Genomic DNA, 13,771 nt, shown 5'->3' on the forward strand with positions numbered 1-13,771 from the left:
TTCATTTCGCTTGGTTTAAATTGTGTTTCTTTATTTTTTATTTTTTTTACATCAAAAGAAGCGATTTTGAAATGAATTTTTAATTGATAATATTTTATTGCTGACATTAAAACATATCTACACGTGGACATTTCAATTTTATAATCTTATATACGTTCACAAATAGAATTTTGTATCTGGACAAACAAAAGATGGTTCAGCTACCAGCGTTACAAGAAAGGTTGATGAGGAGAATTTGGTTGAGTGAGGGAGTCACACTAAGATTGTTATGAAACCTGCACAAGCTGATGATGAAGTTGTCCTGAAAAGTACGGGCAATTCATTTAAAGTGTAGTAGGTAAGTTGTCCTGAAAAGGACAGATAGAATTGCATAATTCATAGTAAGTAATTCTTCAACAAGTGGACAGCGTTTGTTTTGGGACAGACGAGTCACGGATAGACTTATAGGCTGTTAAAACTACAGTGATTATCGATTGGGCCAATAAGTTGATATATGCAATGTAGGAAGATTTTTATGGGAAGAAAGCAAGATGGCATTTTGGATCCACGTTTTTTTTTTTTTTTTTTTTTTTTTTTACTACTTGCTGACCACGTGGTAAATGAAGCCAGTAAAAAGAAGCGGTAGCAATTAATTATTAGGACAAGATAACATTAACTGAAACAGCTGATATGTCGGGCTATTATATTTAATATATTTAAATAAAAGATTCAATAATATTTGGGTTTACTACTAACAGAGTGGCAGATTCGAGCCATAACAACCGTATAGACATCCTTGGGCCTAATCAAATATTTTCCTGTGTATCAATAGAACTATCCGACAAGATCGTCTGTGTTTCTCGTTTATTCCAAACTGTAGTATCAATTTGAAAGAAGACTTTGCGACGCTAAAACTAACGCAATCGAAAAATCGTTCAAAATCCAACGGCTGTTTTTTTTTTCTTTTTTTTTTCTGATGCATTAATTAGAATTAATTTGTTGGAATACAATTGGAGACTGGAAAATAATATCTTGTTAAAATTATTTATACTTGTAAGAAATTCTGCAGCAATAAGCAGGCTCCTCATTGGTCTGTTTGTGCGCCCACGATTTTGTTTGAACCTATCAGATTGCTTGTTATTACTAACTGCCAAGGGTACTCTTGGCGCCAAATTTATCTTTTCAGATCACCAGTTTCGACATAGTCTCAGGTTGAAATAGACGTTCGAAATTCACTCGAGGCGTATAGACTCAAAATCACTTTGTCTCATTGAGACGTTTTAATGCCCGAATGTGAGGCGAAATGTTATTATCATTTGCAAACACGAATGCCCTTATGTTGGGTGAATTATTATATTATCGCACATGGTTGTGATCTGTGTATCAATTGACTTTCATCATTACAATATAATGGCTGTCAGAGACGAAATGAAGGTCTACAGTTTGACCTGTCATTTGTCCGCCTTTCGGACGGTTATCTACAGTGAACTCCATGAGGTTACCGGACTAGTAGTATCCATTTTGGAAGGCATCACTTAATTCTTCAACCTGTTGCAGCATTCTTCATCAACGGAGTTTTGTATCCAGCAAATCGTGAAGATGAACTGTTACCCTTTTAGGGTGTTACCAGCCCATTACGGCAGATAGCTGAAGAATGACGCATCTTTTGCAATAGGGATCTTTTTGCTTTAATAAAATTTACGTTGAAGTTTAAAAGGGGAGCCTGTTATAATTTTTGATTGGTTTTCTTTCATCCTGCCAAGGGTAAAACCAATGTGAGAGAAATTCTCATAATATGCACGGAGAAAACAAAGGTAGATAGTGGATTTGAGATCATTTTTCGATTGTGTAGGTTTTAGCGTCTCAAATTCTTTCAAACTGATACCGCTCTAATATATTTGCATCGACTTTTTATTAATAAAACCAAAATAAAAATTTTATTAATAAAATGAAAATAAAATTTTTTAATAAAATAGTTGTTGTTTTGGTTTTTTAATAATCGCACAACACTTTTCATTTTTAAAATTTTTTAAGTTTCATCCAGTTTATTGATTAGTGTACTGATTTCGTATTTCGTATCAGTTTCACTTAGGTTTCCGTTGTTTACAGCTGTCAATGTTATGAAGCCGGGCCTTGTAAACTTTACCTTCAAAATTCTATTTAAAAAATGAAACGAAACCAAAATGAAAGTAAATAGGGACTCCCGAGCAACACCGATTAATTAAAGATACGCGCAAAAATTATCTTAAAAAAAAAAAGTTGGGAGGGAGGGAATAAATCTCAATATTCCAACCAAAAAAGAAAACGCCAGCGTAGTTTGATTTTTGCATTCGAAATCGTGATTTTTTGTTACACTAATTCACAAGAAAAATCTTTTCTTTTTTTTTCAAATCCCAAAATATCTGTACTTTTTCGCAATATATTTTTTGATCATTTTATATTTCGGATCTATTTGTAAGATTCTGCGCAAGATGCTTCTTGACACGAAAGACGCGCATGCGTTTTCTTTCTCCAATGACTTATGGTTGTGAATTGGATTTTGAACTGGGCAGAAAATAAATTTGATTTGTGCGCACGAATCCAAGTATGATATATTTGAACAATGCACTATGCTATCGTATTGCAGAAAAAAAAACAAAAAGAAAAAAACTCATAATTTTATAAAATCACTCCCGTCTCCAACTCAGTGTTAGAGTTATAGATACGCCCACAGAAAACTAATTTTGTTTTAATAAATCGAGTAAAGTTTTATTTAATTAAGTTATGTTTTAAACTGTTGATTTTTTTTTTATCTTAAAGGTTCTTTTCATTTTTTTTGTTATACATTTATTTATTTTTGAAAAATTGAATTGCATTCTCTTCTTAAAAAAACGTGCCTTTTTTAAATTAGGATTTACTGATTCTTTTTTTTTTTTTTTGTCAATATAATTTTGATTTAATTAAAATCTATTATTAAAATCTATTGACAAAAAAGCGGTTGATAATTTCAGACGAGCTTACGTTTTTAAGATTACATCTTCTATAAAAAGATCACGTGACCTAAATTTACCGAAACCAGAAAATTTGGGAGTGCTTAGAAGAGGCTTGCCTTTTTTCTGTTGTTCTTTGCCTTCGGACCGGGATCAAAGTGTAGTATCTGTTCTGCAGATGCTGCACTTAAGATAATTTGTACCAGTCAATGGAGGAAAAACCCTCTATACTGGGATAATTATTATTTTTGGTAACCAGAGTGCCCCCTTTTTTGCCTACTTTTAAGGGAGCTGGTTTTTACCCCACATTAAAAACGGCCTTGTGCCTAATTTGCTTTGGTGGGGAAGCAAATAAATATTTTTATATACTAGGAATTGCAGAACACTATGGAACCATTAAAACCCTATTAGAGACGGGAGTGATTCGCTAAAATTACGAAAACATTAAAAGTTACCTTTAATTTAGTAAATAACCAGATGCTTAGGCGGTGTTGTCCGGATCGAAGGGAAAGTTGCTTAGAGAAAAATAATTCAAAATATAGTCATGTTTAGGATTTTGTTAAAAAAAAAAATATTCGTTTTAGTTTTACCTTATTTTATTTTTGATTTCAATAAATATGTGGTAATTTTATAGAATCACCTTATGTGGGAAGGGGCTTGCCATCCAAACTTAAGGGTGGTCAAACATTACAATTAACCCTGGGTGGCAAGCTTATCTTCTATTAAAAACTGTTGTAAGCCTATCACTAACGCTAAGTCCATGTAATTAGATCCACCTCTTCCAAAAAATAAAAAATAAATAAATAAAAATAAGTAAAAAAAACAAAAAAAACAGCGCCTTGAAAATGACCAAATATTCAATAAGTAAATATTAAAAAATAAATTGATGCGTATTCATCAAAGTTACGTATAGACGAGAAACACTATCTTGTCGGTTAGCTTTTTTATTAATACAAGGACACACACTTGATCTTTGAAACAACAGGTACGCATGCGAAAATCAATATTTTCCTTAGTTGAATAACTCAAATGAAAATGACTAATACTTTAACATTCATTTTAAGTTTAAGACCTACATTGCTTTCTAATTGATTCAAAGCTTCAAAATTACGTTTTAATTTTGAAGCGTCGCAAAGTAAAGACATATCAGTCATTTTCTGTCTATATACATGTAAAATTAAAACGGCTCCTCTGTTTACTATATTATGACTCTTGGAAATACCAAAAGATTCCTCTTAAAGCTTTAAACAAATTTTTTTTTTTTTTTTTTTTTTACGAGGGAGTCACCACTTATTAAGGCCCAGAGGCCATTCAAGGATAAGGGTTAATGGGTGTACGGTAGTCATCAGGACAGCAGCGTAGTAATCATTAGCGATGCAAATTGGGTATAACTGGATTATGTAAGGGAACGACTCAACGAGAACTTGTTTACATTGGACTTCCACAGGTGGGCGGTTCTAGAAAAGAAGCTTTGTTCATGGAATCTGCATTTAGACTTCGGCACAGATAGAGAATGGGGGAAACTGTTGATAGTGGTTGTAGCTAGATAAAAAGTTTGTAAAGGTTTGGCAAGGGAGACCATAGATTGAAGATCAGATGAGCACTTGTCATAAAAAATAACGATAGAGCAGAGACAGGCTCGCAACGTCTCTTCTGTGGGAAAGAGGTTGTAGAGAAGAGAAGGGCATCACGAACTAAGTTTCGAAGCCTGCCTTGATTTCTATCAAGGCAGGATAGGATGCTTCAAGCAGCTCCTGCCCAGATGTAGCAACAGTACTCCATCCTAGTACGTAATTGACTCTTATACAGGTAAAGAATTGCATCGGCAATGAGATATCCACTGGAGCAGTATAGAATGATCCAACCATTTTTGCAGCGATCTTGGCAACGGATTCGATGTAGGGTGATCCATATTCAGACTACTATTATCATCTTGGTTTTTATATTCACAACGTTTCAGCAGACTCTGACTTTCTTTATGTGCTTCTTCATCCGAATCTGACTTTATGTGCATGTTGTTGAACTTGGAAACCTTCTAGTCGGATTTGGGAATCTTTGTCTTAACTAACATGAGAATAGTAATCCGATTAATGCCATTTATCAATGCTCATCTAAATGATCTCGAAACTTTAAACTTGATTTATTGCTTGAAAGTTTGAAAAAGTCCAAGCCAAGTGTGATTTACTTATCTCTGTTGGTAAACTAATTTGTTTTTCTAACGCGCCTCTGTCACATCAAATAACCTTATAATAAAAAAATATCTAAAATTAATATCCTCTACTAATAATAAAGAGCAATGTGTGTGTGTGTGTATATAAAAATGTTAAATGGAAGATGAGGAATAAAAGTTATACATAACTTAATTATATCAGCAGAACAATAAGGAAAAGTTAAGGGTAAAATTAAAAAACATCTTTAGGCCACGGCATTTTTGGAACATTTTTCTAATCCCATTTATTTCACTTTGAGATCATTTTATTATTATTATTTTTTTATCTATTTATATATATATATGTATTTACGTATCCTATTTACTGTTATATCTCCTCTCCTTTCTCCACTTTCTCATCTATATTCCATCATTTTTCTTTTCTTTTATTACTGATCCCTATTTTTTCATAGTGGCCTTATTTTTTTTTTCTGTATTATCTACATATATGCTATCTTTCCGATTTTAATGACTATTTACCATATTATCCTATTCCTTCATTTGCCTTTCAGATCTAAATGCCATTAAGTCAGTTTTTTTCAATATTTGCATTTTGTATAATTCTGGCCTTTCTCCTTTTCTGATGAGAAGCATTTAGCTCCGAAATGCTATGGCATAAAGGTTTGTTTTTCCTTAACTTTTCCTTATTGCTTTGATGATATAATAAAGTTATATATAACTTTTATTTCTCGTCTTTCATTTAACATTAACATTGTCTGTTTCTCCTAATAGTGTTGAGCTTTTCTTGTCTTGATAAATTTTGCATTGTTAAATATTTACTCTTTGATAACGTAATTGTTATATATATATATATATATATATATATATATATATATATATATATATAAAACGAGAAAAAATATTGATTAAAAAATATGTACTGATGCATATAGATTTATTCAGCAATCTGAAACGAGGGGATATGATACCCGAGTTATCAAAGCTCTTTATGTCGGGCATTTCGAAGCCTAATCTTCTCATCAGAAGATGAGGAAGGGTGCTAGGTAACAAAATAAGGATGCGACATCTAGCAATAGGCATATAAAATGATAATAATAATAATCCACTGGATAACTCTCTCTCCCCCAAGACAAGATAGGGATGTACATAAGAGGGGGAGAGAGGGTTATCCAGGAGATTATAAAATAATTATGGTATTTTAACAATGCTAGAGTTGGATTTTAGCAGGATTGGGCAGTAGAGGCCTGGAGTACGCTTTTGAGAGTAGGTATCATTTGTTATGGGAATTAATTAATTAATAAATTTATTATATCGATAAGTCTCCATATAAAGAATTCTTATATATTATTTGATCCTCTTGTGTACACACACACACACACACACATATATATATATATATATATATATATATATATATAGTAGCAGTCTGCCTGGCATTGCCTGGTTATAAAATACACTTAAATATATTTTGATTATTATTATACTAGCGGGGGAATCCAGCATTGTCTGGGTGCGAAGAAGTTTTTATGGTAAGGGTATTGATCAATGGAGCCCTCTCCCCCAAAAATGTTTCAAAACCCCCTAAAAAAATTAATAATGGCAGCAGTACCTGTGCAAGTGTAAAAAAAATGTAATTAATCAATGGAGCCCTAAAAAAAAAAAATTAACAAACTCCTTTAGAAAAATGAAAAGAGCGAGTACCCGTGAGAGCGTGAAAAAAAGAATAAATAGTAAGCTGGCAAGCAGTCAAGCTCGAATCTGTAACGCTAAGAGGAAAAGGAAGTGAAAAAAAAAAAAAAAGCGAATGGTTTAGTCAACACGCCCACCATGACATACAACGTCACCACCGTTCAAATTAAGCTTAGTCATTGCAAGGCCTGAATGACTTTGCAAAAATATCGATGAGAAAACTGACTCTTCCTTGTAAAAAATGGCCCAGTTGATGGCCAATTTTCGGGTATTTGTCATCCAAGATTCCGAGCTTTCAAACAATACCTATTTTGTCAGTATTCGTTGCGTCCATCGAAATTTTTTGCAGACACACACACATGCACACATTTTGCCTTTTATATATATATACTAGCAGGGGTGCCCGGCGTTGCCCGTGTGTTTGGAGATGTGTTGAGAAAAAAAAATATTGGGGGAGGAAGGTCCGAACCCTTGACGTAAAGGTAAAAAGAAAATGTGAAAAAACCTGACATCTTACCGCTCGGCCACAATGGGGCAGGAATTGAAAAATGTTCTAATTTAACGATTAAAAAGTTAAATGACAGGTGCATAAATTTAATGAGGTCAATAGGGGAGAGTCCAAATGAATAGCAATCGTCTGATATAACGAGTTTTCCCCTGCATTGATCAAAGCTGACTGCTTTTCTGGACCTCCCGGCATGAGTGCCAAGGAGACTCCTTTGTAAACGGATTCAGTTTCCCTTATATACGGAAAAGCTAAACAAACACGCGGAGAATGAGAAATACTAAACCCTTAGCTATTGTCAATTATATGACAATATGTGAAGCTCTTCCAGCATATGGAAATCACTATTATGAAGTGAAAGTAAGTCTGACATGTTTTTGTTTTCTTTACTTTTTTCTTTTCTTTTTTCTTTTATACACTGTGACTCAAAAAGAATGCCACTCGTGGAATTACTCATTAAAGTCACTATCTTTTTTGAAATCCAACCGTATTTGGTGAAAGTGAACTTTAGTCTATGGCTGACTTGTCCAACAAGTTTCAGTTATGAATGTCTGACAGTCTTTGTTTTATTATCGTTCAATATGTAGCGGGGGCACTTTGGTTATCTTCTCATCAGTAGGTGATATGATTCTTTATAGGATTACTGGACATTAACCCTTCAGATTTTGATCTGTGAGATTATTTCAAAGATAAATTATATATAAAATTTGTTTTTTGCAATCCAATCAACCACTTCAGTCTATGCCTGACTTGTCCACCAAGTTTCAATTATGATTGTCCAACAGTCTTTGTTTTATCGTTCAATGATATGCTAGGTGTACGTCTACATTGCAAGTACACCATAAAACGATGCGCAAAATTGTTAATAACTCTGACACTCTTCTTTTTGCACTACTCTGATCTAACCTGTGATGTCCGACTTCAGTTGAGAAATAATCTGGGATTGTTTTGAGAGACGTTATTCTTTGTGATAGCCCTAGATAAAAATTAAGGAGTAAGAGGGGGCAGGGTAAAGTTCAATGAATCCCTTTCAGGATTACATCTCTTTCTGATGAGGTTGAATTTTAACTTTTGCCTTGAAAAGGTCTTATTTCTATTATTACCTTGAAAAATCCTTGAAAATAAGGAAAATGTCTTGCAGATGTCCAGTAAAAATTTGTGTCGAAATATTAAAAATAAAATTGAAATAAATCTTCCCTTATTTTTTGCTTTCATTTATAATTTAATTATTTTTTTTTTTTTGGGGGGGGGGGGTACTGTGGTCACCATAAATAAAAATGCCCCCCCCCCCACCTCTAAAAAAAACTTTCCTTCAGCAGACAGGAATTTCCAGTGGATAACCCCCCCCCCCCCCAAAAAAAAAAAGTTAACATAAAATGAGACTGGACAGACCAAAAAATGGACAAGACTGTAGCGATCTTGATTAAAATTTAAAAGCCAATCCATAGAGTTACTAAGTGAGATGAAATAAAAAGCATTTAAAACTACTTTAAAAATCACCAAAAAATTTTCTGAATTGCTGTAGATTCTAAAACACCCCCCAATTTTGTTTTGAAAACTTGAATTTTGTCTGGAGAAGGCTTTGAAAAGCCTTGGAATGTCCGTGAAAATGAACATTGAAAATCTGTACGAACGCTGGAGATGATGACCAAAATGTCCTTGTATAACATAGGCATAGATTGAAGTTTACTTGTACCAAATATGGTTGGATTGCAAAAAGAATTGTCTTTTTTGTTTGTTTTTTTTTTTGAGTGAGTAGCATTTTTTTTTCTGTACAAACACTTTTTATGTTTTTTTTTTTAATTTTTCTCTGATTCTATCGTTTCTATATTAAATTACATGGTGCAGTTGATATACTGTAAAAACAAAAATGACTGAATAAAAATGTTTAATCATTTTTATTCTGACAGTTTTACATAATGATACATGAATTATGTATTTTCTTTTTCTTTCACCCACTACTGACGGCATACTTTGAAACTTTATCTCAAATAATAACAAAAATGCATTCTGGTGGATTTTGATTTGTAATTATTTTTATAAGAAGAATTTTTTTTTTTAAATATTTTGTTTTGTATTATTTTGTTTTTGATTTCAATACATAATTGATTAATAGTAATTTAAAAAAAAAATGTTAGTTACTTAATAATTTTTTAAAAAATATTTTAATTCTGACAAGGTTTTAAATCATACATTAATTTTTTTTTTTTTTCATTTTCTTTTTCACCCACGGTCGATGACATATTTTTTTCAGACACTTTTTTCTCAAATAATCTCAACTCTCAGAAAATAAAATATTTGATCAAATGCTGTCTTTATTTGAAATTACATTTATTTATTTACTAGTTTCACCTATTTAGTGTTGTCCAAGACTTCTTTTTATCACTTTAATTTTTGTATTTCTTTATTTTAAGTTATGCTGTTTTTTGTTTTTTTTTTTTAATTTTTTTGTTTTCACTTTGAATTTTGTATTTCTTTATTTTAAATTATGCTGTTTTTCTTTTTTTTTTCTTTTTTGTTTTCACTTTGAATTTTGTATTTCTTTCTTTTAAACAATGTCGTTGGGGTTTTTTTTTTAGTGGGGGGGGGGAATTGAAAAAAATTTGATTTAATTTTGTTAAGCAAATTGCTGTAAAACTATAATTTTGTTAATGTTCTTTTAATCTTTATATATAAAATTATTGGATGTAAAAGCTTTTAAAAACTCCCAATCTTTCAGAAATGACTTGCTATTCAACAATTTAAATATTTCTAAATTTGCATTATTTGGATTCTTCGGGCTTTCTTTCATCTTGAGTGTTATTTTTATAACGTTTCGCTTGATGTAATCTCTGTATCTTGTTGAACTTGGGAATCTAAAAGGAATTTCAAACATGGATTATTATGCTCTCATCCTATAAATGAGTAAAAGTCTTCCATGAGCAGAGCTTCTTTCTCAGAAGTGCATGATTGTGGAACTCTCTTCTGTTCACCTGCTTCCCACCTGACTACAGCTTGGATGTCTTCAGGTTCAACATAAACAAGTTCCTAACAAACCGCCCCATTAAGTAAGACACTTTATCCTAGTGGCTTCCGGGCCTTGATAAGTGGTGACTTCCATGTAAAAAAAAAAAAAAAAAAAAATACTGCGAAAATAGCGTGAAAAAGTTATTCAAATAAAAAATAGACACGTCCTCCTTTCGTAAATCATATATATTATAATCTAGGGAGCATATAAAAAGTTTTAAGAATGAGTTGCCCCACCGAGCCCCCCCCCCCAAAAGAGCCTTTGCCGGACATACAATAAAAATGCACACATACAAACACACACACATATTTGCTTTTATATATATGGACTAGCGGGGGGTACCCGGCGTTGCCTGGGTGTTTGGGAGGGTGTGTGGTTGTTAATGAAAACCTTAGAATAAGCGAAGTAAAAAAAGAAAACAGAAAAACGAACGTTTAAACTTAAGCGGGGGTACCCGGACGGTGGGGTGGGGTGGGGTAATCAAAACATCGAAAAAAAAAAACAAAAAAAAACTAACGTAAGGCAAACGAACAATATTAAATGTAAAAATCGAAAAAAGAAAACAGAAAAACGAACATTAAAACTAAAAAGCAAAAAAAGAAAAACACGTGAAAAATGGCTTAAATAAGCCTATTTCGATATTAAAATTAAAAAATCGGTGGATACCCGGGTGTTTTTGGGTGTGTGTGGTCGGTCGGTAGTAGGGGTGTTAATGAAAACCTAAGAATAAGCGAAATAAAACAAAAAAACAGAAAAATGAACGTTACGTAAAAAATGGCTTAAATAACACTGCTTCAATATTTAAATTTAAAAAATCGAAAAAAAAAAAAAAAGAATACATCTCACACCACGATTCGAACCCAAAACATTTAGATAATTACCCAACGCTCTAACCAACTGAGCTAACACGACTTACATTAAATTCTCTCAGTTCTTCAACTATTTAAACTAAATCAGGTCATAACGTCATCTGACGCATGCGTAGAACTGATCTCGTCATGAGAGGACAGTTTTTGTTGACCCCCCCCCCGTAGAAAATTGTTGATTTCAGGGTGAAAAAAACTAACGTTTTTGCCCAATTTTTCGATATTTTTCGGGCGAAGGATGGAGCTTCAATATGATACCAAGTTTGTTAATTTTTGTTCTGTCTGTCGAAAGTCTTTAGCGGACACACAAACACACATACATTCATACACACATTTTCGCTTTTATATATATATATAGACTAGCGGGAGGGGGGTACCCAGCGTTGCCCAAGTGTTTGTAGGTGTGTGTGTGGTTGTTAATGAAAACGTAAGAAAAAGCGAAGTAAAAAAAAAAAACATAAAAACGAACGTTAAAACTTAAGCGGGGGGGGGGGGTACCCGGAGGGGTAATTCAAAACATTGAAAAAAACACAAAAAAAACTAACGTAAGGCAAACGAACGATGTTAAATGTAAAAATCGAAAAAACAAAAAAGAAAATAAAAAACGAACGTTAAAACCAAAAAAAAAAACACACGTGAAAATGGCTTAAATAAGCCTGTTTCGATATTAAAATTTTAAAAATCGGTGGGTACCCGGGTGTTTTTGGGTGTGTGTGGTTGGTCGGGGGTGTTAATGAAAACCTAAGAATAAGCGAAGTAAAAAAAAAAAACAGAAAAATGAACGTTACGTGAAAAATGGCTTAAATAACACTGGTTCAATATTTAAATTTAAAAAATCGAAAAAAAAAAAAAAAAGAATACATCTCACACCACGATTCGAACCCAAAACATTTAGATAATGAACCAACGCTCTAACCAACTGAGCTAACATGACATACATGAAATTCAGTCAGTTCTTCAACTATTTAAACTAAATCAGATCATGACATCATCTGACGCATGCGTTGAACCGATCTCGTCATGAGAGGACGGTTTTTGTTGACCCCCCCCCCCCATAGAAAATTGTTGATTTCAGGGTGAAAAAAATTAACGTTTTTGACCAATTTTTGATATTTTTCGGGCGAAGGATGGAGCTTCAATATAATACCGAATTTTTGAATTTTCGTTGTCTGTCAAAAGTTTTTAGCAGACACACAAACACACACACATACATACACACATTTTCGCTTTTATATATATAGAAGAAGATGAAGATGATTATATTGGACCAAATATATAGTAATGATTTAAAAAGTTAAAAATAATGACCCATGCGCCACCACTGAGAATTGAAACTGAAACGTTTAGCCTACAATTTACTTTTTTCTTTGACGTTAGTGACTGTACTAAGAAGACATGTTTGCTGCAAGGCTAAGAATTAAAACATGAACTGATAGCTATTATTTAACGCATGAATATTCGTAATGCTATCATTTGACCTTCACTTGGCATATTCCATTTTTTTTAAATTTTCACACTTTTGCACTGCTAAAACCCAAATATAAAGTTTCGCATGGGTTTGAATACCCTATATATTAAGTTTTATGTCTGTAGACCAAAAACTGACAGGAATTTGGTAGGCAACATTTTTTAAACAACTATATGTACACATACATAAGTATATATAAAAAGTGGTTTGTGTTTACTATAACCTTTTTATGCAAATATAAATCATGTAGAATATCTTCATGAATATAATTACGTGTTATAGTTAACTGAAGATGATCATCTCATAAGAAAACCGAAGCAACTATTAGGGAATTAATTAAAATGAATGTTGAAAAGAATAAGCAAATTAGCTAGATCTTTTACAGATAAATGCAATTCTACAGCCAATATATAAGAAAGTTGTATTTTCTTTTTAAATAAATAGAAAACAGGGTGTTTAATATGAATATCAATACACAAAACAATCCAAATTTATAACAATCACAGGACAGGTTTAAGCAATAAATATAGCATTAGTTTTAAATTTGAATGTCTTTTTTTTTTTCTTCTCTCTTTTGATGGATATGGTTTCAGTAGCACCTACTTAAATGGTGAAGTTAAAAAAATTATATGCTTATTTCACTTGCCTAGAAATTCTATAATTCATAATAATGATTTCAATAGTTTCAGATTTTATCAAGCACTTACTTGCTATTGGTATTCACGCATGCGCATAGATTCTTTAAAAAATGCATTACTTAAATATAACTGAAAATCTAATGGGAAGTAATTCTTTTCTGTATTAAATTTTTTGTGCCTAATCTATTTTTCATGTTTTTTTAGGGTGAGTTGAAATGGCCGCAGACACTGAATGGTAAAATTTACAAAGAAAAAAAAAAATAATAATAAAAATGGCCCATGCCCATTGAGTTGGTGAGAATATAAAATTTTAAAATTCATAATGATCGGTTCATAAAATAAATAATAATAAAAAAAAATTGTTCATATGCAGCCCCTAAATGTTAACATTTACAAAACAAAGAAATGAAAATAAGAAAAAGATGTGCTCATGTTATTCACCGTATTTTGTAGTATATATATTTAAAAAAAAAAATCATA

The sequence above is a fragment of the Euprymna scolopes genome, chromosome 16 (assembly GCF_053919585.1).
Source record: "Euprymna scolopes isolate OS-2025 chromosome 16, ASM5391958v1, whole genome shotgun sequence".
NCBI lineage: Eukaryota > Metazoa > Mollusca > Cephalopoda > Sepiida > Sepiolidae > Euprymna > Euprymna scolopes.